General features: G+C 49.2%; 1 pseudogene; it reads right to left on the bottom strand.

The window, feature by feature from the left end:
• Positions 1-26,729, bottom strand: part of LOC121820386 (liprin-alpha-1-like) — a 51,705-nt pseudogene that overhangs the window by 7,977 nt on the left and 16,999 nt on the right.

Raw genomic sequence — 26,729 nt, 5'->3', positions numbered from 1 at the left:
TCTAGTGGTTTTCCCTACTTTCTTCAATTTAAGTCTAAATTTGCCAATAAGGAATTCATGATCTGGGCCACAGTCAGCTCCCAGTCTTGTTTTTGCTGACTGTATAGAGCTTCTCCATCTTTGGCTGCAAAGAATATAATCAATCTGATTTCAGTGTTGATCATCTGGTGATGTCCATGTGTAGAGTCTTCTCTTGTTTTGTTGGAAGAGGGCGTTTGCTATGACTCGTGCATTCGCTTAGCAAAACTCTACTTACATTATCGAATGTAAAATAGACAGCTGATGGGAATTTGCTGTTTGGCTCAGGAAACTCAAACAGGGACTCTGTATCAATCTAGAGGGGTGGTATGAGGCTGGACATGGGAGGGAATTTCAAAAGGGAGGGGATATATGTACACCTATGGCTGATTCATGTGGAGACATCACAGAAAACAACAAAATTCTGTAAAGCAATTATCCTTCAATTAAAATATATATTAAAAAAATGACCTCCTAGCAAGGATTTGCAAGCAGTGGGTCACTCTCAGCAAACAGAATGCTGGGAAACATACATTCCTACAATGAACAAAAGGCAAGAAAAGAGTGTTTTTCAGGCATCTATCAGCAACTGTCTACTTTCTATGATGTGAGAACACATTTGCACAGAGGCCCCAATTTCCTGAGTCACAGAGAGTATGTTTCCCTGCACTTTTTGAGCCTTGTGAACCTATTTTTAGGTGATACTAGGACTGCTCACGAGGAAACAGACTACAAGAGAATGTCTGAGAGTGCCGAGTGCCATACTGTTGCTGCCAACAGAGAGAAAATGCTAATTTTGCCAACATGGTTTAGTATCTAGGTTTACACTCAGTATGTGTCCCTGCAGTATCCAAGAATTTTCCAGACAGCCCTAGGATCACTGGAAACAGAGATCACTGGAAACAGAGAAAACATCATGGAACAGACAGTTTGATATTTGTTTACTTTTCCTGTGATTTGGGGGCCTTCCCTACTGTATAAGAGGTGAGGGGAAATTGTTATTTAAAAGTGACCTCCAGGCAAGGATTTCTGATTTCTGTTTTGGTTAGTGAACAGGGTGCTGTGAAATCTATGTTCCTCTGATGAACGAAAGGACAAAAAAGAGAGTTATTTTTCAGCCATCTATCTTTTGGCAACTGTCTTGATTCTATGATATGAGAACAACACTTGCACAGAGGCCCAAATTTCCAGATTCATAGGCAGTATATTTCCCTGGGTTTTCTGAACCTTGCAAACACATTCCTAGGTCATACTGGCACTGCCCATGAGGAAACAGGCTGCAGGACTGTGTATGAAAGAGTTGAGGACGATACTGTTGTTACCTAGTTTAGTTGACATTCCAATGGAAATGATCTTGCTGCAAGCCGCCTGCTAGCTTCAGAAATCCCAATGGTTTGACCAAAGCTATGGCTATCATAAGAAGGAAAACAGTAATTGGATGAATTTTCAGGCAGCTTCTCAGCAGCACTGTTTTAGGGCCAAGAGAGAGATAATGCTGATTTAGCCAACAAGGTCCAGTATCCAGGCTCACATTTAGTATGTGTCCCTGCAGTATCCAAGAATTTTCCAGACAGACTTAGGATCACTGGATGCCTGCTACAGAGAAAACATCATGGAAAATATCATGGTTTGATATTTTTCCTTCCCCTATGATTTAGGGGCCATCCCTACTGTATAACAGGTGAGGGGAAATTGTTACTTAAAAATGACCTCCAAGCAAGGATTTCCGAGCAGTGTGTTTCGGTCAGCAAACAGAATGCTGGGAATCCTATGTTTGGTTAATGAAAGGCAAAAAAGAGAGTGTTTTCACACACCTATCTATCAGCAGCTGTCTAGATTCTAAGATGAGAGGACTCCAGGTTTGCACAGAGGAACTAATTTCCAGAGTCAAGGCCATATGTTTCCCTGCCCTTTGTGAGCCTTGTGAACACTTTCCTAGGTCATACTGGGACAGGAAACAGGCTGCAGCAGAGTGTCTGAGAGTGCTGAGTGCCATAGTGGTGTTACCTAGATTAGCTGACATTGCATTGGAAATGTGTCAGTGGCAAGGAGTTGCAAGCCACCTGCTTTCTTCAGAAATTGCAAAGGTTTCAACAAAGCTATTGCTATGTCAAGTAAGAGAACAGCAATTGGATGGATTTTCAGGCAGTAGCTTTTAGGGTCAATGGAGAAAATGCTAATTCTGCCAACAAGGTCCAGTATCCAGGTTCACACTCATCATGTGTCCCTGCAGCATCCAAGAATTTTCTAGACAGACCTAGGATCACTGGATGCCTGCTATAGAGAAAGTTTCATAGAACAGGCGTTTTCATGTTTGTTGGCTTTCCCCTGGGCATGTGGGGCCTAGCCTAATGCAATGCCAGTGAGGGGAAATTGTGACTTAAAAATGACCTCCAAGCAAGGATTTCCAAGCGCTGTGTTTCCGTCAGCAAACAGAATGCTGGGAAGCCTATGTTCCTTTGATTAATGAAAGGCAAAAAAGAGTGTTTTTCACAACCTATCAGCAGCTGTCTAGATTCTAAGATGTGAAGACTCCAGGTTTGCAAAGAGGTCCTATTTTCAAGTCAAGGCAGAAGGTTTCCTCGCACTTTGCGAACCTTGTGAACACATTCCTTGGTCATACTGGGACAGCCCATAGGGAACAGGCTGTGGGAGTGTGTCTGAGAGTGCTGAGTGACATACCGTTGTTACCTAGATTAGTTGACACTCCACTGGAAATGCACCGGCGGCAAGGAGTTGGAAGCCACCTGCTTGCTTCAGAAATCACAAAGGTTTGAACAAAGCTATTGCTATCTCAAGTAAGAGTACAGCAACTGGATGGCTTTCCATGCAGTAGCTAGGTGCACCGTTTTAGGGTCAACAGAGAGAAAATGCTAATTCTGCCAACAAGGTCAAGGATCCAGGTTCACAATCAGTATGTGTCCCTGCAGTATCCAAGAATTTTCCAGACAGACCTAAGATCACTGGATCCCTCCTACAGAGAAAATTTCTTAGAACAGATGTTTTGATGTTTCTTTGCTTTTCTCTGTGAGTGTGGTTGCCTTCCCTAATGTAATACTGGGGAGGGGAAATTGTTACTTAAAACTGAACTCCAAGCAAGGATTTTCAAGCCATGTGTTACTCTCAGCAAACAGAGTGCTGGGAAACCTATGTTCATTTGATTAATGAAAGGCAAAAAAGAGACTGCTTTTCACACACCTAGTAGCTGTCTAGATTCTAAGATGTGAGGACTCCAGGTTTGCACAGAGGACCTATTTTCCAGAGTCAAGGCCGTGTATTTCCCTGCACTTAGGGAGCCTTGACAACACATTCCTGACACCCCACCCCAGACCCTGTACCTGGGGTCACATGGCCACAGTCTCCAGGGTGAACCCCTTCCCAGACCATGTACATGGGGTCAATGTCCCATCTCCAGTGTGACCCTACCTCCCAAACCCTGTACCAAGTTTCAAAACTCCACAGTCTCCAGGGTGGCCCCCCATCACCAAACCATGCACCTGTGGTCACATGTCAACTGTCTGCAAGGTGACCCCTCTCCCCAGACTCTTCACCTGGGGTCACACATCCACAGGCTCCAGAATGACCCCTTCAAAATACCTGCACCTGGGTCACATGTCCAGAGTCTCCTTGGTGACTCCCCTCCAAGACCCTGTATCTGCACTCACATTTCCAATTTCAAGGGTAACCTCACTCCCAGACCCTGCACGTGGGGTCACACCTCCACAGTCTCCATACCTTCTCACCAGAACTTGTACCTTAGGTCACATGTTCACAGTCTCTAGGCTGACCCCACCTCATCAGAACTTTTACCTGTGGTCACAACTCCACAGTCTCCAGGGTGACCACCATTCCCTTACTCTGAACATCTGATCACACGTCCATAGTCTTCAGGGTGACATCCCCCAGACGCTGAACCTGTGGTCACATGTCCAGAGATTTCAGGGTGACCTTACAACACTAGTCTGAGCACCTGGAATCACACGTCCACAGCCTCCAGGGTAACCTCCCCTCCCAGACACTACATGTGGGATCACATGTCCACAGTCTCCATGGTGATCCCCCTCCCAGATGCTGCACCGGGAGTAACGTGTCCATAGTGTACAAGGTGGATCCCACCTCCCAGAACATGTACCTGGGGTCACACACCCACAGTCTCCAGGGTGACCCTCTCCTGAACCTGCACCTGGGGTCACACTTCCACAGTCTCTATGGTGACAACCCTCCACACACCCTGTACCTGGGTTCACCTGTCCACTGTCTCCACCAAGACCACACTTCGCAGACCCTGCACCTGCTGTCACTCATTCAGTCTCCAGGGTGACCTCTTCCCGAAACTGCACCTGGGGTCACATTTCCACAGTCTCCAGGCTGACACCCCTCCCCAGACCCTGAACCTGGGGTCACAGGGTGACACAGCTCCCTGGACCCTATACCTGGAATCATATCCAGAATCTCCAGGGTGATCCCCTTCCAGAACCTGCACCTGGGGTAACATGCCCAGAGTCTCCAGGCTGACACCCCTCCCCAGACCCTGTACCTGGGGTCACATGCCCACAGTTGGCAGGGTGACCCCACATCACCAAATCCTGCACGTAGGGTCACATGTCAACAGTCTCCAGGGTGACCCCTCTCCCCAGACCCTGTACATTGCTTCACACATCCATAGTCTCCAGGGAGAGCCATCTCCCCAGACCCTGCAAATGGGGTCTACATCCAGTCTCCAGGGTGACCTCACTTACCAGATCCTACACCTGGACTCACACATCCACAATCTCCAGGGTGACCTCCCTCCCAGACCCTGTACCTGCGGTCACATGTCCACAGTCTCCAGGGTGACCTCACTTACCAGATCCTACACCTGGACTCACACATCCACAATCTCCAGGGTGACCTCCCTCCCAGACCCTATACCTGGGGCCACATTTTTAGTTTCCAGTGTATCCCGCTTCCCAGACACTACACCTGGGTCACACGTCCTCAGTCGCAAGGATGAACCCCTCACAGACCCTAAACCTGTGGTCACACATCCACAGTCACCAGGGTGATAACCCTCCCAGAACCTGTATCTGGTGTCACACATCCGCAGTCTCCAGAGTGACCCCCCCTCCCAGACCTTACACCTGCGGTTAACATGTCCACAGGCTCCAGTGTGAACCCCTCCCAGACCCTGCTCCTGGGGTCCCATGTCCACAGTATCCTAGGTGACACACCTCACAGAAACTGACCCTGGGGTCACATGTTCACAGTCCTCAGGTGAACCCACATCGCAGACCCTGTACCGGAGGTCATACATCCAGTCTCCAGGGTGATCGCCCTCCCAGGGGACGTGTGAACCCAGGTACAGTGGTGACACCCTAGAGACTGTGGAAGTGTGACCCCAGGTACAGGTTCGGCAGGGGAGTCATTCTGGAGACTGGAGACTTGTGACCCCAGGTACAGGGTCTGTGAGCTTGGGTAACTGAAGAGTGTGGAAGTGTGACCTCAGATGCAGGGTCTGCAGAGGTGGGTTCCACCTTTTACACTGTGGACATGTTACCTCAGGTGCAGGGTCTGGGAAGGGGATCACCCTGGAGACTGTGGACATACGGCCTCAGGTACAGGGTCTGGGATGTGGGTTCACCTGGGGACTGTGGACATATGACCCCAGGAACAGTTTCTGTGAGGGGTCACTCTGGAGACTGTGATCTGGGGTAACATGTCCACAATCTACAAGGTGGGCCCCACCTCCCAGAACATGCACCTGGGGTCATATGTCACAGTCTCCAGGGTTACCCCAGCTCTCAGATCCTGCACCTGGGTTCTCACATCCACAGTCTCAAGGTGACACCCCTCCCAAACCTACACCTGGGGTCATAAGTACATAGTCTCCAGGGTTGCCCCCTCCCAAACTACATACATATTGTCACAAGTCCCCAGTCTCCAGGGTCAGCCTCTTCCCCAGACACTGCACTTTAAGTCCCACACCCAGAGTCCCCCAAATGAGCCCACCTCCCAGAACCTTTACTGGGGGACACATATACACAGTCTCCAGGGAGACTCCACCTCACAGACCCTGCATCTGGGGTCATACGTCAAAAGTCTCCAGTGTGATCCCACTTCCTAGACCCTGCACCTGGGGTCATATGTCCATAGTATCCAGGGTGACCTCCTTTCGACCCTGGACCTAGGGTCACATTTCCACAGTGTCTAGGGTGACACCCCTCTGGAGACACTATGCTTGGAGTCACACGTCCAGTCTCCAGGGCAACTCCACACCCCAGACCGAGCAACTAGGGTCACATATCCACAGTAGTAACCCCACCTTCCAGAGCCTAAACCTGGAGTCACACATCCATAGTCCCATGGTGATTCCCTCCTAGACCATGCATCCGGGATCACATGACCACCATCTCCAGGGTGATCCCCACCCGACCCTGCACCTGGGGTCACCTGTCGCTAGAGTTGGCAGAATAACGCCATGTCCTAGACCCTATACCTGGATTCGCACGTCCACAGTCTCTATGGTGACCCTCTCCCGTAACATGCACCTTGGTTCACACGTCCACAGTCTCTAGGGAGAGCCCCCTCCCCTAAATATGCACTTTGAATCAAACGTCAACAGTCCTCAGAGTGACCCCACCTCCCAGACCCTGTACCTAGGGTCACATGTTCAGTCTCCAAGGGGACACCACGTCACAGAAACTGCACCTGGGATCACATGTCCGCAGTACCCAGAGTGACCCCACCTCCCAGACCATGTACCTGGGGTCACATATCCATAGTGTCCAGGGTGACCCCGCCTCCCAGAGTCAGTACCTGGGCTCCCAATTCAAGTCTCCAGGGTTAGCCCCTCCCAGACCTTGCACCTAGGGTCACTTGTCCGCAGTCTCCAGGGTGTCACCCCCCCCCAGACCCTCTCTCTCTGTCACACGGCCACACCCCTCCTAGACTGCACCTGGATTTCAATGTCTGCAATATCCAGGGTGACCCGCAAGACCATGTACACGGCGCCACATGTCCACAGTCTCCAGGGTCAGCCTCTTCCCAGACACTGCACCTTGGGTCACAAGTCCACAGTCCCCAGGGTGACTCCCCCCTTCCAGAACCTGTACCTGGGATATGAGTACACAGTCTCCAGGGAGACCACACCTCCCAGACCCTGCACCTGGGGTTACACGTCCAAAATCTTCAGGGTGTCCCACATCCCAGGCCATGGCCTTGGGGTCATTCGTCCAGGTTCCAGGGTGAACCCATCTCCCAACCCTGTACCTGTGGTCACACATCCACACTCCCTAAGGTGACCCCAGCTCTCAGACCCTGCACCTGGGTTCTCACATCCAGTCTCCAGGGTGACTCCTCTTCCCAGACCCTACACCTGGGACACAGGTCCACAGACCACAAGCTGAACCTCTCCCAGACCCCATAACTGTGGTTACAAGTCCACAGTCTCCATGGTGACCCCCTCCCAGACACTGTACATGGTGTCACACATTCACGTCTCCAGGGTGAAGACCTGGGTTCACATGTCCAGCATCTCCTATGTGACCACATTCAGTCCCTGTACATAGGGTCACACGTCCACAGTCTCCAGGGAGAGCCCTCTCCCCAAACCCCTCACCTGGGGTCACACGTCCACAGTCTCCAGGGAGAGCCCTCTCCCCAAACCCCTCACCTGGAGTCACACGTCCACAGTCTCCAGGGAGAGCCCTCTTCCCAAACCCCTCACCTGGGGTCACACGTCCACAGTCTCCAAGGAGAGCCCTCTCCCCAAACCCTTCACCTGGGGTCACACATCCACAGTCTCCAGGGAGAGCCCTCTTCCCAAACCCCTCACCTGGAGTCACACGTCCACAGTCTCCAAGGAGAGCCTCTCCCAAACCCTTCACCTGGGGTCACATCCACAGTCTCCAGGAGAGCCTCTCCCAAACCCCTCACCTGGAGTCACACGTCCACAGTCTCCAAGGAGAGCCTCTCCCAAACCCTTCACCTGGGGTCACATCCACAGTCTCCAGGGAGAGCCCTCTTCCCAAACCCCTCACCTGGAGTCACACGTCCACAGTCTCCAAGGAGAGCCCTCTCCCCAAACCCTTCACCTGGGGTCACACATCCACAGTCTCCAGGGAGAGCCCTCTCCCCAGACCCTTCACCTGGGGTCACACGTCCACAGTCTCCAGGGAGAGCCCTCTTCCCAGACCCTGCACCTGGGGTCACACATCCACAGTCTCCAGGGTGAACTCCTCCTAGACTGTCCCCCTGAGGTCACATGTCCACAGTATCCTAGGTGGCACCCCTCACAGAAAATGTTTCTGGGGTCACATGCCCACAGTTTCCAGGTTAACCCCCGTCTCCCACCCTAGACCTGGGGTCACATGTCCATAGGCTCTAGGTTGAGTCCACCTCACCAGACCTTTTAACTCTGGCCACATGTGTACATTTTCCAGGTGACTACCCCTTCCCAGACCCTGAACCTGGGGTCCCGCCCAGAATCTCAAGTGTGACATCCCCCAAGATCCTGCATCTGGGGTCACATATCCATCGTCTCCAGGGTGACCTTGTTCTCCTCCAGTTGGGCCTCCATCTGGCGCAGCCTCTCCTTGATGCTGCCGTGTCTCTCTCCCTGTCGGCCAAGAACAGTGTCAGCTCCGCTCGCAACGACCCTGTCCTGACGACACGCGGGCTGTGACTGCAGGGGCGGCAAGCGGGCCATGCTCTGTGCGGACCACTACCCCGGGTTTGCGGGGGACCTGCCCGCACGCCTGCTCACGCAGCCTGCGCGGCTTCGTGTGTGACACATGGCTCACGGAGGGTGCTGGTGACCGGCTCGTGAGAGGAGACGTGCTCCCCCCTGCCCCGGGCTCCGCACCCGCGGCCGCTGCGCCCCCTCCTCGGACTGCCTGTGGTGAGCCAGCGCGGGCAGCAGGCAGCGGCAAGCGTGGGACGCGCGAGGCACACGTTCTACCTTCCTAAGCTCGGAGGTAAGTTCAAACCGTTTAGCCTCCTTAGTGGCAGAGCTTCCCGAAGACAAAAGGTCGGACTACAAGGCCGACAGGGGACGGACAGCAGAAGCCAGGGGAGAGGAGAAACCAAGCCTTGAGGGGAAGATCTTAGGCAGAAGGGCGCCCCCTGGCGGCTGTTAGTGACCCTGCTTTGGGAGGCTCTGCGAGCACCCGACACCGCCGCCGCCCGCGACTGAGCTCAGGGCGATGCTCCCGACAGCCGCGGCAGCACACGCCCGGCCCGACTCTCCATGCCCAGCCAGTGCCCACCGGCAGCGCGGGCCAACACCTTTCCCGCCAGAAGGACGGGGTGTCTGGCTGGCTGGCAGTGGGGACTATGCCCCCAGCAGCGCCACATCCCCAGGATGTGCCTCTCACCCGCGGGCTCCCGGGGACGGGGAGCTGGGAGTGGGGCCCCGGGTCTGCACGTGCCCCGCTGTGATTTCTTCAGGTGTATGGATAATGACTTAAAACTGTTCATTACAGAGCTATTTTGGCCATCTCTTAAACGAGAATGGGATTTTTTTAGGTCTCTATCCTGCTAGGCTTTGAGTGGCTGACTGAACTCTTGAGCAGCAGTGACTCGGAGCTGAAGCGTCCTGGGGACACACAGAACACAACTGGAGGGAAATTAACGGAGGGACGACACAGAAGCGGGGGCTGCCTGACACTCAGGCAGCGCTCCCATCTCAAAGGGGCAGCACGACCCCCGCGTCCGGGCTCCTGTGTGGACTGCAGCACGGGCAGGGTCGGGTGGGACAGCACGGGAACAGGCCCTCCGCGTGCCCGCTCCGCCCCCCACCCCCCACCCCCCACGGGGGACCCAGAGCGGCGCCATGGAGAGCGCGGCCACCCTGGGCGCCTGCTCTACCTCCACCTCGGCAGCATCTCCGCCCTCTGCAGCGTCTGCTGTAGCTTCTCCACCAGCTCCAGGAGCTCCTGCAACTGGCGGTTCTTATCCTCTGTCTACAACGGGAGAGCAGAGGATCGAAACAGGCCCAGAGGTGTAGCCACTGTCGCTTTAAGTAAGCTGAGACAAAACCTAAACGCACGTGTCTACTGGATTCGTTCTGTTTCAGAAGCTGCGTCAGGGTAAATTTTCTCTGTGTTTCTGGGCTTGGTCTCAGTGAGCAGAACACCTCCTGCCAGAGTATTTGCTTTTCCTAAACGTTCCCCAAAGGAGTCTTAAAAAAAAAAAAGTTCTTATACATTAAAGAAGATCAGTTTTCTGTAGAATCTTATTAATTCTTATTGACAAGTTAAGGGAAGAAGGGTTCAGTATGGACCTTTCTTAAAACATTACCAGAATCATAATTTGAAGGGAACCCTACCGACCGCAGATGACCACGGGTGTGTAAGCCAAAATATGGCTTTCATCTCCTCTGAAATATACACCTGATAAGAGTGTGCCTGGTGAAATGCCAGTCAACTAATATTTGTTAATGCACGATTATTCTTTTAACAGATCTTCTTACTCTGAAAAACTTTCAATGTAGAACATTTAGACAGATTCTTTTTTTAAAAAAAGAAAAAAATTAAAGTATCTATAAGCTCAGGTTCCTGAGAGGTTAGCATTTGTTTCTAAGCAGCTTTCTTACTTTTTCTGTGTGCGTATTACTCTATGTACATACACAAACAATATGATATGCTTTAAAACCCTCAGAAAACAATAGCATATGGTACATAGTATTTTCTGATCTGCTTTTTACAGCCATTATTTTGTATATCCTAATGCTCTTAATTAGCATTCCACATCATATATTTCAATGGCTTTCTAGTATTTTATTTTTGTGGTGGGGACAATGATATACTTTGGCACACACCAGACTGACTCACTTTGTTTTAGAGAAGCCAGATTTGGTTTTCCTGGTTAAGTCCTGATTATCTGAGACCACCGGGAAACAAGAGCGAGTAAGGCTCACCAAACCACAGGAAGTACAAACCCTAATCAGACGGGAGCTCTAACCCTGCCTTTTGTCACAGTGACCCCAGTTCCAAACAGGCAGCCAGCTGCCCTGAAGTTCCCTGCTGCTTGCTGCTCTTTCAGTAAAAACGCTAACAAGCCAACGGTTTCACGTTCAAGTAAAACAAAAGAGTCAGAAGTGGAATTCCACAAAATGGTTAAACCAAGTCCCAAATAATTCAAACCTGTAAGTTGCAGTCACTCCCAATTTTTTAAAAATGTATTTCCTTCCAGTACAGCTGATTTACCATGAGGTACACCCACACTTTTGAACGCAATATTTTAGGGTCATAAGAACTTTACAATGGGACTTGATTTCCAACGTGGGAGTCACATGAAAAGGTCTTTACCTTCCTTCCTCAGTAATTCACTACAATAAAAGTCAGACAGTTCAGTAAAGGCCATTACCTGTCGACAGATAGAATCCTTATTTGCAATTTCATTTTCAAGTTTATCATTGAGGTTGTCCTAAGTTTCAAATCAAACATAAAGTTAACATCCTCAAAATTAAAGTCCTAGATATGGCAGTTTTCTCAGACGTGAGCAAAAATGCGCCTATCTCAAAGGTCACATTTGCCACGATTGGCACCCAACTGTCTTAACGTTCTGTCCAGCCACTTGGTTTACCAAGCTTCTTTTCTACATAATAAACCCAAACGGCAAACAAAAAGTATACTAAACTACCGTGTTATTGCAAGAATTCCAGGAGGGAAGGTATCTGGCATGACGTCAGGACCTCTGTCTGCTACACCATACAGGCGGGCTTGACCCAGAACAGGGAGGGACCTTCAACAGATCCAACGGGGAGCTCTGAGGCTCGTTTCCTTGGGTAAAAGTTGGAAAAAATCTCATGTAATTTCCTCAGAATTAAAGTAAGAATATTAACGAGTGGAAACAAAAGTCAAAGTGTAACACAACTGGGCGCAGCCTTCTCAAGCCTAGTTCTTCTAAAGCAGTTACACCACATGTATGAAGTACTCAAACCAGGACCAGAACTTGCTGCTGGTGCGACTCTTGTCCGCCGGCTCAAAACCCATTTCAGGTCCCTCCCTGGTCACTAAGTAACCAATGTGGGCAAAGTCCTAACATTAAAAGTGAAAGGTCTTAAAAACGCTTTTTCTAGAATTCTATACATATTAAACTCTGCCACCTAATCTCCTCCTGTTGCCAAAGAGTAGTGTGAATAGGTTATAAAAACGTGCAAATATTTCTGTTTTGAGTTCTCACACAGAATTACTCACACCAAGCTACTAAAACAAGTACACCTGCTGTACCACATGTTGGAGGGGTTCTCTCTGAGACCGTCTCACGGGGGAGGGGTGGGGCAGGGTGGGCACTGTCTGCGCGCAGAGGAGAAGTGAGGCTCACAGGAGGAGGCCTGAGTCCCCAGCACTCTTCTGTTTTCACAGTGACCGCTAGGGAGTTTCTCATAAATCACGACACGACCGCCAGAAACATCATGATTCCACAGGGTCACACAGCTCGGGCCTGAGGATCTGAGGGTGAGTAAACGCCACTCGACTTGTCTGACTGCTGGTGTCACTGTCACACATCCCTTCAAGGAGCGGAACCTCAGAAAACGAGAGAAGATGGCCAGGCAAGCTGCCTCAGCAGAGCCCCCACAGCATGCTCCCATGTCTTCGAGAGAACGGGCTCCACAGACATCACCAGACTCGCCTGAGAGAATCAGAAGGAAATTTCAGCATCATCAGGAACACATTTGACGGGCAGGTGGGGGAGGGGGATGAACCCGGGAGACTGCGGTTGGCATATACACAGCACTGACACTACACGTCAAGTCAACGAGTAAGGACCGAGTGAACAGCGCAGGAGAGTCTACTCAGTGCTCTGTGGTGAAAATGGGCAGGAAATCTAAAAGAGAGGGAGATACATAGATAGATAGATAGATGACTGATTCACTTTGCTGTACAGCAGAAATTGACACAGCAGTGTAAAGCAACTATACACCAATAAGTGAATGAACGGATGAATGAATTTTTACAAAAGGAGCACACTGGGGCCCCTAGAACTTGTAGAAATGAGGAGTCCACACCCAGGGTGCAGCACAGCGCCAGGGCTGCCCTCAGGTTGGTCCACTGCCAACGGACAGCCTGGACCAGGCCTCTTCTACCCCAGAGACCTCGACGCAGAGGCGGGGAGGCAGCCAGTCGCGGTCTCGCCAGTGCTCTGCTCTTGCTCACGCAGCCGTCCCAAGGCTGAGATCACTGGGAGAACAAGGGACCCACAGTCCACCTCAGGACAACAGACACGGCCGCCGTCACTCACTTCGCGGACGTCCCCCTGCAGTTTCGTGTTCACTTCCTCGGACTTGAGGAGGTCCTTCCTGGCCGTGTCCAGGTCCTCCTCCAGCTCTGTCACGTGGGCAGAGAGGGCTGCCAGGCGCTCCTTCATCTGGCTCTGCTCCTGCGACTGCTTGTCCATGACTTCCTGGAGCTCGATCACCTTAGCCAGGTCTTCCTTGTGGCTTAGAGACCATCGGAGGGTCTCTAAGGGGGAAAGGAAGCCTTAGACAGCCTTGTTTTGGGAGGGAGGGAACACAGCACTTACGGGCAATTGGTGAGGTCAAAACTGCCTTTTGCACTCTGGGAGCTCACAGGACCCTCACGGCCACTCAGACCTACATGGTGCATTGGTGAGAGGTCCCAACAGCCCCGCACAGACTGGATGGTAAGACGAGAACCAGACAGAGAGCGAGATCAAGAACTTGCCTTGCCATTGGCACTTGGCATGTTTTCTTGCTCGTGATTTACATCAAGCACCCCGTCCGTTAGTATCTTTTCCTGGTTATTCTCCTCTTTAAGAATCATCTGCTAAAACCAAAAAATTGAATCAGAGTAAAGAAATAAGTAAAGACAGCAAAACTCTACCTGGAAAAACTCAACTCTAAACTGAAAATGCAACATAAAAAGAAAATACATGGTGATGCTATCCATCCCGAATACAGTCAGGTGATTAGAGTCAGAATTTGTCTTCTACTGGACAAAGGGGTACTGAAGACATCCTGCAGCTCTGAGCCACAAGTCTAGTTTACTAGTCATTAAAATAACCCAGGTGGGCGGGTCCTCAATCAGAAAGATAAAGAACATCTGATGCCCACCACTACAGCCTTCATTCTTTTTTAAAATGAAAGGATACAAATGACAAACCCTTAACTGAAATTACACGATGACTGATCTAACTTACCTCTTTTTGTGTGGCACCTAATTCTTCTTCTAACAAACTACACCGTTCGAGTGCTACTCGTAATCGCGCTCTCAACTCAAAAGGGTCCGAGTCACTGTGTGTTGATGTGTGTATATACGTTAGTACACTTCTTAGTGTATACTCACCCTAATGCATGGATACTGTAACAGAATACCTTTAATGTCTCTCATTCATCTTAACGTCAAGAAAATCTGCTTGGTAACAGCTAAGTTTGAGAGAACAAAATGTTATCCTAAATTAATTCTATTATGCAATTTTTAACTGCAAATTGATATACAGAATATAATAAACCTTGAGACATTTATGCCAACTAATACTTTTTAACTGGGGGCTTCCCAGGTGGCTCAGTGGTAAAGAATCTGCCTACCAATGCAAGAGGGCAGGTTCGATCCCTGGGTCAGGAAGATCCCCTGGAGTAGAAGATGGCCACCCACTCCAGTATTCATGCCTGGGAAGCCCCATGAAGAGAGGAGCGTGGTGGGCTACAGTCCACAGGGTCGCAAAGATTCGGACATGACTGAGCACGTACACAGGCAACGCCTTTTAAGCATAGAAAACTCTGACTTCTTACAGAAAATATGTATATACAAGAATTCAAGAAGCTCAAAAGTCAACTAGTTACATAAATACATGCATCATCCACCTAACAAGGCAGCAAGTGTAGAAATCCAGGACGGCCGGGTAGCTGGTACCTTCTTGTCCAGGGCCTTGTGGTGCTCAAACAGCAATTTCAGTGCCCTGAGCACGTCCACCTCTCTGGTCATGCCGACTGGGGACTGCGCCTGCTGCTTGCCTGCCGTCATCCAGAGGGAAGGCACGGACCAGGAAACCGGACACTCCAGGTGCTCCAGCAGCAGCTGCAGGGCGGGGCCAAAGGAGCACCTTCAACCTCATGCTTGAATTCAGGGCCGATAACTCCTCTCGGCCTCACGCTATAGCCAGAAACATGCTAAGGCACATCAGAATCCCACCAGTTCAGTCTAAAGTTAAGAGTGGACTTCCCCAGTGCCCCAGTAGTTAAGACTCCACACTTCTGCAGGGGTCATGGGTTTTAATCCCTGATCGGGGAATTAAGATCTCACACAAAGTGTAGTGTGGACAAAAATGTAAGTTAAGAGAATTCCCCCCTACTAAGATTACATTAGCTCTCATCATAAATTTGAAGCAAGGTATGAGAACCCTGAACTGATGCCCCCTGGTCTGCTCAGTGGGAAGATGTGAAAAATGACTTGAAAATCAGACAGAGTTAAAAGACAGCAACACTGAGGCGAGCGGTGACCCCCCTCGGGCAAATGTCAACACGTGAGAATCCCCCTACTGACCCTGGTGTTGTTTCTTTCTGCTTTCAGTTCAGTAATTTCTTCCTCTCTTTTAAGAAGCTGCTCCCTGCATATTTTTAGTTCTTCAGTAGGAGTTGGAAATTTCTAGAAAACAGTTAAATGAGAAACTAAATGCAAACATAAATTAAAAAGAGAGTGAGACTGTGAAGACTGACCCTGTCAAGTCTCTCCAGGCTCCACACAAAGGATCTCCCTGCCCCTCCAGAGAAGAGGGGCTCCACTGACCCCAAGACCACACAGACCACCACAACTCAGACTGGCCTTCAGCCTCCACCTCGACCTGGCAGGTACGTGGCAGGGGAGAACCCGGAATCCAAGCCTGCCTTCTCAAGACCCAGGGACGTCTGAGAAACTTTCCAAAACATAAACCTAACAACAAAGTGGATAAAGAGATTCTTAAACGACACACAGACCAGTGACCTAGAGCCACTGGGGAGAGTGAAGAAAAAAGGAAAGGTCTACAAGGGCACCAAGCTTTGGAGTGTTCCTCTGGGAAAAAGGCTGACGGCACTCCAAGGCCATCTGCTAGCCTGACCCCACTGAAGTCACCCAGTCATTCAATCAACTGGTTAAAATGTTAAATTTATGTTATATGTATTTTACCACAATTTGCAGTTATATGTATTTTACCAACAATTTGCGTGCACGCGGGGCTGTCCACGTGGTGAACTTGCTCAAACTGAACCACATGGAGTCTTTCATTCTTCTATTTTTCTTTGCAGAAATAAAAAGATCCTGGGATACATATCCCCTACTACATACTGAGTGTCCAGCACCCAGAACAGTGCCCAGCACTTGTAAGAAGCATGTAGAAGATCTGTGAAGCTATGAGGGTGTATGTCATACACGTAAGCAGTAGGTACCCGTCATTAAAATACTGGACACACTGGTCTGTGCTTTGTAAGGTGCGAGACATTAACGGGCTTAGCCTTTCTACTTCAAGGACTGACTCTCTAGCTCGATCCTCATGCCACAGCGACTCCTCCAGCCCGTATAGCCTTTCTTTGGAAGAAGGGAGACGTTAAGGGGCTTAGCCTTTCTGCTTCAAGGACTGACTCGATAGCTCAGTCCATGTGCTCCAGTGACTCCTCCAGCCAGTGTTTCCCTTCTTGTGGGGCCCCCGCCCACCCTCCACGCAGCACCTGCACAACCTCTTACAAGGTAAACCTGCTGGGGTCGATCCTGTCCACTAAGGCCAAAATGCCCTGGCCGGCAGGGCCCACGGCCATGCTAACAAAACGAAACACAACCCCAACACTTCGCCAGGTGAGGGCCAATCTGACGGGCCCGCCCCCGGCTGCTCTCACCTCAGGCCACTCTGCTTCCAGGACTTGGGCTGAGGCCAAGTTCTTCCTAGTCTTGGCCTTTGCCTTGGGGTCGCAGCACTGAAATAACGCCCACAGGCGGGCCCTTCTGCGACCCATCCTCGCAGATGGGGGCAGCCCCCAACTCGGGGGCAACTGCTGTTTCATGGTAGGATACCTCGGCTCCCAAGCTATCACCACCGATCTCACACTATTCACACTACGACCACCGCTCTCACACACCCCGCTCTCACACACCCCGCTCTCACACTATGACCACCAGCACCGCTGTCTCAAGGAGAAATGGCACGAAGGCTCTGCCTCCAGCATGTCTCCCAGGAGCCTGGAACCTGAACCCGCTCAGTCACAGGGTTTCTGTGGTAACAGAGGGGCTGGGCTCAGGCCCACCATCAAGGGTGCAGAGAGGGGGAAGGGGCTGCCAAAAAGACGACAGGTGAGTGTGGGGTGCGGGAGAAGGAAGGCAGTGCCCACGGCTCAGGCCCCCTGTCAAACATGACCCTGCAACGTACTGGGTCACAGTCAAACTGACCAGTATAAACTGCTTCAGAAACCACCACCCCTGGGAATGAGCACGTCTTCTAAGTGGACTTCTGCCTCCTCTACCCCCCAAACAAGCCTCCAGTGAGGCTACTGAAAGGGCACCCCTCAACTCAAGGGCATCCCCAGAACCCACCCGGCTGAGGAGGACTCAATGCGCTAGCTGCCCCTCACCCTAAGCTCGGTCCTCCCTGTCGGACTCCCTCACTCGAGCTCAGCAAGGGCTTGACCAACCTTGCTCCAGGCACTTAAAATGAACCCACAGTGGGTACAGGGGTTCATTCAACCTGCTGCGAACTCGCCCTCTTAACTTCGACCCTGGGTTGCCAGATGACTCTGCCCCGCGGGGGCTGCACGGTGGAGGTTCAGGGGTGTCCCTGCCTCGAGCCACGACAGCCAGCGCCTCCCAGACCCCGCCAGGTGCTGCCCTACCCTCCGCCCCCGAGTCTCCCACCCCTCTCCTGGCCCCACTCCCATCCTTGTGGCTCTCCACTCGCCAGGGCACAGGCCACACTTCTCCTGGCTCAGCCCAGACCTCTGCTATCACTTGAGGACCTCGGTCCCCAGGTTGCTTGGGGTCCTATATCCACCCATCTCAGCGATTACAGGGAGAGACAGAGTACAGTTTGGGGTCCCGCCCGCAGTTCACCCTGAACACGTTCTCTGTTTTTGGCTTTATCTACTGGAGTTCTCTGAGATATCTTTTTAAAACCTCAACTGTTGCTTTCAGAAAGACTGTAAAATCACTGTGCTCAACTTTAAGAATAAAATCTTCATTTTCAATCTTAAAGTGAAACTGGAGGGAAGACTAAAAGCAGTCATTTTTCCAAACTGAAAAAGAAAACCCACATGCGACCATGTCACAGAATACAGGTCACGTAACCCCTCCCTCCTCAGCCTTCTCCTCCACCAGCAGCCCGTCATCGCAAGGCCTGCCCTGGGCCAGCAGGGGCAGGGGAAGAGTGCAGACCAGCTCCTCTGTCTCCAGGCCGCGTGGGCCGCTTGTTCCACCTTCTTCCCAAGTTTACGTGGCACTGAAACAGCCTGGGCAAGCTGGGGATTCTGACCAGAAACACAACTGTGGGTACCAAGCAAGGACTCCTGGTTCTTGTTTTTCCCAGTATCAAATAAACTTGATCAATACAACAACTGTGACTGTTACATGTGGCTTCAGATGACAGAAGACACCCAGGGCGTCCCCACTTCCAGTGACAAACACAAGCAGCTTGTAGGTCAGCCTACCAAGAGCTAGAAAAGCTAAATACAGTTTAAATGAGGTCCTTGCTGCTGCTGCTGCTAAGTCGCTTCAGTCATGTCCGACTCTGTGCGACCCCATAGATGGCAGCCCACCAGGCTCCCCCATCCCTGGGATTCTCCAGGCAAGAACACTGGAGTGGGTTGCCATTTCCTTCTCCAATGCATGAAAGTGAAAAGTGAAAGTGAAGTCATTCAGTTGTGTCTGACTCTTAGCGACCCCATGGACTGCAGCCTCCCAGGCTCCTCTGTCTATGGGATTTTCCAGGCAAGAGTACTGGAGTGGGTTGCCATTGCCTTCTCCCGAAAGAGGTCCTTAGGCAGTCACAATCCAAGATTTCAAACAAAAGGGAAGCCCAGTGAGGGAGCTGGAGACTGAGAGGGCCGCTCCTTCCCTCGGGCCATCTGAACAAAGCTGACTCTGCCAAGAAAAGGCAGGGAAAAAGGCAAGCAGAGGGGACTGGTTAACACAGCTCTGGATGGTTCGTTGGGCTGAGAAGACAAAAATTTGAGCGCAGGCCAGATGAGTCAGTTTAGGTGTCAGAAAACGTACTCAACACTCTGCCCAAACCGGCTGAGCGCTGAGTATCAGTCACCTCGTGGTGCTCAGGGGACAGACGGTAGGCTTCAGGACCTGCCGAGAAGAGGGGAACCTGGGAGGCAGCCCAGGCTTCCAGACTGAGATGCTGGAAAGCTCCTCCCTGGGGTTGGGGGGAAGGTGGGTGAAGGCTGCTGAGACTGAGCTTACAGGGACCCCCAGCCTCAAGTCCCTCAGGCCCTGAGTGAACAGACAGCTCTGTCCCCATTGGAGGTCTGCATCAGAGGAAACTCTGGAGAAGACAGCATCACTCAGAACCTCTAGGGTTTTCCAAACATAATGTCCAACATGCAACCAAAAAAGCAAAATAGGGTGTAACAACAAACAGGACCAAGAGAAAAAGAACTGAACCAGATCCAGAGGTATCAGATGTATATCAGCATATCAGAGGTATGCTAGAGGCATCAGATGCAAACGTCACCTGTTCAAAAATATACTTGACAAAAGGAAAAATTTCTGAGAATCAAAACCGAGTCTAGAACTTTACAATAACAGTGACTGAATTTAAAAACTCAGTCTCTGGGCTCAACATCAAATTGGACGTAGCTGAAGAGAGGATCAGTGAACTGAAGGATGGATCAGTTAAAAAAATATATATAAGAGGGAAAAAAGTATAGAATATATTGAAGGAGCCCCTTGTTAAACTATATTGTTAAAAACTATAAATGGGGACCCTCATGGTAGAGAAAAGACAGAATGGGGAATACGAAATGCCTCCAGGGGTTGAAACTAAAGAGCCTCTTAATGAAAGAGGAGAGTGAAAAAGCTGGCGTAAAACTCAACATTCAAAAAACGAAGATCATGGCATCTGGCCCCATCACTTCATGGCAAATAAATGGGGAAACAATGGAAACAGTGACAGACTGTATTTCCTTGGGCTCCAAAATTACTGCAGAAGGTGAAATTAAAAGATGCTTGCTCCTTGGAGGGAAAGCTATGACAAACCTAGACAGCATATTAAAAAGCAGAGACATTACTTTGCCAACAAAGGTTCATTTAGTCAAAGTTATGGTTTTTCCAGTAGTCATGTATGGATGTGAGAGTTGGCCCATGAAGAAAGCTGAACGCTGAAGAATCGATGCTTCTGAACTGGGGAGTTGGAGAAGACTCTTGAGAGCCCCGTGGACTGCTAGGAGATCCAACCAGTCAATCCTAAAGCAAATCAGACCTAAATATTCACTGGAAAGACTGATGCTGAAGCTCCAATAGTTTGGCCACCTGATGCGAACTGACTCACTGGAAAAGAACCTGATGCTGGGGAAGACTGAAGGCAGGAGGAGAAGGGGATGACAGAGGATGAGCTGGCTGGATGGCATCACCGACTCGATGGTCATGAGCCTGAGCTAGCTCTGGGAGTTGGTGATAGACAGAGAAGCCTGGCGTGCTGCAGTCCATGGGGTCGCAATGGGTCAGATACTGAGCGACTGAACTGACTGACAGGGACAGTGGCAAGAGTTGGTTCAAGAATCAGACCATTGACTCAAAAATGAAAACCACACATTGGTTTCAGCTCCTCTGCGGGTGCCTAAGGCAAGAAGAAAATGTTCAAGCGCTCAGAGGAAAAAAGGTGTGGCTTTTAATGTCACAGCAACACCGAGAGCTGACTTTTCAAGAACAAGGAAGTCAGAAGATAATGGACTGGCATCTGTAAGATGCTGAAAAACAAATAACCACCAACCTGGAATTCTATACCCAAGAAACACACTCTTCAAAAGTGAAAGCAAAATAAAGACTTTTAGGGCAAATGGAAATGAGACAACTCATCACCCACAGACATGAACTAAAAAAATATTAAGGCAGTGCTTTGGGAGAAACAAAAGTAGTCTCTGATGGAAATATAAAAAACAAGTAAAGACCAACAACGAGGTAACTGTGAGGGTAAATACTAACTTTACAAAACAATGACGTTAATGCCAAAAATATATCTAACAGTTTAAAGTGTAACAGTGACAAGGAGGAAATAGTCATGTCAGGGAGGCAGTAAAAGTACTAAGTTAGACTTGAATGTAAAACACACGCTGTATCTGTGAATGCGCACCCAACAACCCGGCAGAGGAGCCCAGAACTAGAAAAACACTTCATACTTCTAAAAGATGCAAGAGCAAAGAACACAGAATAGGTGGGACAAACAGAAAACAGTCACATCGTATCTACACACTCAAATATCAACATTATAAACAGAGCGAATACTCTCATTAAAAGATAAAGTGTCAAACTGATTCCAATGAAAACTATACACTCTTCACAGAGGTACATGTTAAGATGGAAGGTCTTTTAGACAGGTGAAAGTAAAAGATACCCAGGCCAACAAGGACAGAAAACTGACGTGGCAATATCACTGTCAAATAGTGTCTAAAGAAAGAAGCATTACTAGCGATGAAAAGGAGCATCTCATACTGATACAAGTTCAGTCTAGCAAGAAGATGAGGATTGGAAATTTGAATGTACCTAATAACATAACCTCAAAATATCAATATATAAAACCTGACAGAAATAGAAAAGGAGTAACAGCCAAGTTCATAATCCCAGTGGGAGATGTTAAAGACACATCTCTCGTGGAACTGGGCTCCCTGGTACGAAGTCACCTGCAGCCATGAAGTACTGGAAATGCAGCTGGCTCTACAATGAGATGTGCTGCAAGCCCGAAACACACACTGGATTTTAAAGACTTAGCATGAAAAAAAGAACGTGAACTATTTCTTTAGGTTTTATCATGTTGATTACACACTGAAAGGATAATATTTTGGGTGTGTTAAAATAAAATATGTTATAGGTAATTTCACCTACTTCTGCTTTTACTCAACGTGGCTACCAGAATCTGAATTACATGAGTGACAAGCTTGATCTAACTGATACACACGGAACATTGCATCCCCACTGATAACATATTATTTTCAAGAGCCCAAGGAACATATAACAAAAAGAATATATATTGGGCCATTAGGAAAGCTCGAATTATTTCAAAGGACTGAAATAATGCAGGGTATACTTACAGATTGCAATGGGCTGACGATTAATGTGCCCTCAAACTTCACCCCGCACATGGTGATGATCCTCGGAGGCAGGCACTCTGGGAGGGGTCAGGCCAGGAGGGAATAGGCTCCCATGCTGCGAGGACAGAGAGAAGCAGCATGGAGTCTAGGAACCAGGAAACAGGCCTCACCAGATGTGGCACCTGCTGGTGATCTTGGGACTCCCCAGCCTCCAGGACTACAAGAAACAACTTTCTGTTGTTTACCAGCTAGTCTACGGTATTTATAACAGTAGCCCAAAAAAGACTAAGACAGGGATCTTCACGGAATTAAGTCAGAAATCAAAAAAGGGTCACAGGAAAAACCTCCCCCAACATTGGGAAGTTAAATGACATACTGCTTGCAGAATTTCATGAATAATAAAAAACATACAATGTTTAAAAAATGTTTAAAAAACACAATGAAAATTAGAAAATACTTTTCCATAAAAGATAATGAAAATCTGGCTTATTCAAACTTGTGGGATGCAGCGAACTATGTTTAGAGGGTAACTTAAAGCCTTAAACACATATACTGGAAAAGAAGGAAGGCTAAAAATCAATTAAGCCTCTCTCCCAAGAAACCAGAAAAAGAGCATAGCAAATGAAACACAAGGCAGATGGAAAAAAAAGGAGCAGAAAACAACGAAACAGAAAGCAGATATGAAGTTTTTTAAAAACAAAGCCAAAAGTTGGCTCTTTGAAAGGACTGATAAAACTGATAAACCCCTAGACAGACTGATTAAGAAAAAGAGACAAAGCACAAATCACCAGCATCAGGGATTTTTAAAAGGGGAGACAACACATCTTGCAGATAAGAAAAATATTATGAACCACAGTTCACTTACTAACTGGAGAGTCTGCTCGCCTCCATAAATTCCTAAGCAGGGGGGAAATGCTTTACTTAAATAGACCCAAGAAGACATACAAAATCAGAAATTTTTATTTACATGAAGAAAATTACATCTGAAATTAAAAGCCTCCCCACAATGAAACCAACTGGTTTTGCCAATCAATTCTTCCAAAAATCTAGGGAAGAAAACAGTATTCTCACAAGAACTCTCGGGGTAAACAAGGAACACTCTCCAACCTTGTTTTATAAGACTAGCATAACGTTGATACTAAAACCAACAAGGTAAAAGTGCAAGAAAATAAAATGACAGATTCTGAGTATAGATGAAACAATTCTAAATAAAACACTAACAAAGTCCAACTGAAGGAGAATACATTGAGATCAGGTTAGGGTTGTTTTAGAATCACAAAATTTTCAAAAGTTAAATCACCACATAAAAGAAAAATCACCTGTTTCAAAATCTGCAGAAAATAAACTTAAGAAAATTTAATGTAATAATTTTAGTTCATGACTAAGAAAAAACTCTTAGTAAACTAACAGAGAAGAATTTACATATTTTGATAAAAATATCTACAAAAAAGTTAATATCCTGTGTGATGGTGAAATACTGAAAGCTTTTCCTCTGATAATGGGACAGAGACAAGGATACTTATTCTCACTACTTCTGTTCACCACTGTACTGGAGATCCTAGTCTGTACAATAAGGCAAGAAAAAGGAAAGGGTTATCACAGTTGCAAAGAGGGAAAAAAGCACTTATTTGCAGACATAATTGTGTATACACAAAAAATACAATTAGAATGATTTGAAGTAAATGGATTTACCAAGTGAATATAGGAAAGTCAATTCTATCTCTATCTATTAGGGATTTATAATGGCACTGAAAATATCAAGATATCTAATTAAACATGTGCAAGACATACAGCAAACTATAAACTTCTAAGATAAATTAAAGAAGATCTAAAAAAATGGAGAGCTATCTATATTGTGTTCATGGATTATAAGAACAAGATAAAGGACACACACAGAGTGAACCGTGTGAGGCGATGCGTATGTTGGGCAATCATTCCACGACGTCTATGGGCATCAAGTCATCACGATGTAGACTTGCAATACACACAGACTGTATCTGTCAGTGCCTCCTTAGTGAAGCTGGGGGTCTAAAACCAGGGCCTGGCATCTGGTAGGTGGCAGGTGTGGGAACCTGGGTTCACGTGCAGGCTGTACACACTCTTAACCACAGGTGAGACCTGAAGCAACCCAGCAACTCTCCGTTTTTCTTTTTCTGTTTTTCTCTGTTCTCCTTGCCATTTTTGTTTAACAGATTCCCAGTATCAAGTGAGCAGCATCAATGCAGCAATAATGTCTCCCCATCTAAGGCGGGAGCATGTAACACCAGCAGACTTCCCAATCATCCCGAGATAACTGGGGTGCCCTATCACAACAGAAAGCAAAGAAACACGACATTTCTTTGAGAAATGTCGAGAGAGAGAGAGCTGCCTGACGGCAGTGGGAACTAGGTTCACCAGACGTCCCAAGGGGACCTCCAGGGGCTTGGAGCCCACGCTGGGCCCCTCAGCTTGAGGCCACACTTGCCTTTCCACCATTCTGGGGGTCCTGGCAGAAGAAAGCCAGGCCACAGAAGGGGGATGGTGTGGCCGGCCCGTGGGACTCAGGGCAGGACTGACTTCGGTCTGTGCTGGGCTCCATGTCCAGTCACCACCCTTGGAGTGTACAAAGTTCTTGGGATCATTGTAGGTTTTTGGCAAAAAGCAATGGAGCCGAAGTCACTTAGGATGGCTTTTAAGGAAAAAAAACCTCACTGAGGATTCCCTCAGCACCAGCCTTGGCCCCTAGTGAGATGCAGACTCCTGGTTATCCATGGCTGTGCCCGCAGCCCACCAGCTCCAGGGAAGGACTCCACTTTCTCTTCTCTGTGCACCATGAACCTGCACACAGTGGGCCTTCAGAACCTCAGGAGACTCACCCCACCCCCACTATAGCCAGAACCCTCCCCAGGCATTAAAACAGCCGTGGAGTCACTTTGGCCCAAGCCCTGGTTACAGACCCCTGGAGCCCACTACAGCCTCTACAGCGTGATTAGTCAGGTCCTTTATGCACAGATTCCTGCCTGTCAGATCCGAGCTTTGGATTCATGGTCAGCTCTGTCCCTCCCGTGGCAGCCAGGTGGGCAGCAATGCAGACAAAGGAGCTCAGGAGCTGAGTTTCAAGGGAAGCATTGAAAGGACAGCAATGGATGCCACCTGTTGCAAACTGAAGGAGGGTCCCTGCATGTCTCAGAAACGGTCTCTGGTGTGCAGGTGTGGAGGAGAGCCCTCACGGTGCAAAGAAAAGAGAGGTACCCAGGGGCAAAGGCTCTTGGCCTCTCCGGTAGCAGCTCCAATTGGCAGCTCGTGAACAGTGGACGGCCAGTGTGGTCACATGAGTGTGACGCTTATTTCCTCATAAAGAAAGAGAAAGGGGGCCGGGTGTGGGAGTACCCTGAGGGTGTGGTGGGAGGATGAAGGGAAGTGTCCCTCCTCTCTTCAGTGCAAATTGCTTTTGTGAGTCTCAGAGCTGCCAGATGGCAGTTACCAAGTCAGGTCCCCACAGTATCCAGTGTGGGCTGGGTGCCTTAGCCCCTGTCACATGGACAAGCCGCACCATATGGCTTCCCTGAGTTCTAACAGCAGTATCTGGGGGTTTTGTCTAGATACACACTTCCTTGCTGTAGCTGTGTTGCCCCCTTCTTTGAGCCCCCCTGCCCCCCTTTTGTCCTCTAGATAAAGGACATCGATTGCTACCTTAGCAGGTTGCCAGCTTAATCCCATGAAGACTAATTAGGGTAATCCTATAATGAATAGCTGGCCTTAAGAGATACTGGGCTTCCCTGATAGCTCAGCTGGTAAAGAATCCTCCTGCCATGAGGAGACCTCGGTTTGATTCCTGGGTCGGGAATGCTGATCTGCTACAGAAGGGACAGGCTACCCATTTCACTATTCTTGGACTTCTCTTGTGGCTCAGCTGGTAAAGAATCTGCCTGCAATGCGGGAAACCTGGATTCAATCCCTGGACTGGGAAGATCCCCTGGAGAAGGGAAAGGCTACCCACTCCAGTACTCTGGCCTGCAGAATTCCATGGACTGTATAGCCCATGGGGTTGCCAAGACTTAGACACGACTGAGGGACTTTCACTTCACTTTCAAGAGATATGACCCGAATCCAGATTAAACTCGAGTCTCCCAGTGTCATCTGGCATTTCTTCCCTGAAGCCAGCCAAAACCCACACAGGAGCATTTCCAGGGTCTCCACTTAGCCAGCTGGACAGAAAACCCAGTGTGGTTCAAACAAGCTGACAGACAAGCAGGAGAGGACTCACGGGCAAAAGGCTTCCCTCCGGTCTCAGGTGGAACTCCGGGACCACAGTAGGAACCGGTGCTCTCCACCCCTGGGCTCAGCAGCGCCCTCTTTCTCAGGCCGGCGGTTCTGCCCTAACGGTCTCAGTAAGGCCACCAACCGCCACAGGCTGACCTCACGCCCCTCCCACTGCTGTAGCCTGACCTCACACGGCCCCACCACTTCCGGCAGAACGAGCCCTCCTCTTCCCCTGATTCCAGCTTGAGGCCCGGCCCTG

This window comes from Ovis aries, chromosome 9, assembly GCF_016772045.2.
Source record: "Ovis aries strain OAR_USU_Benz2616 breed Rambouillet chromosome 9, ARS-UI_Ramb_v3.0, whole genome shotgun sequence".
Lineage (NCBI taxonomy): Eukaryota > Metazoa > Chordata > Mammalia > Artiodactyla > Bovidae > Ovis > Ovis aries.
This window is presented reverse-complemented; position numbering and strand designations above follow the sequence as displayed.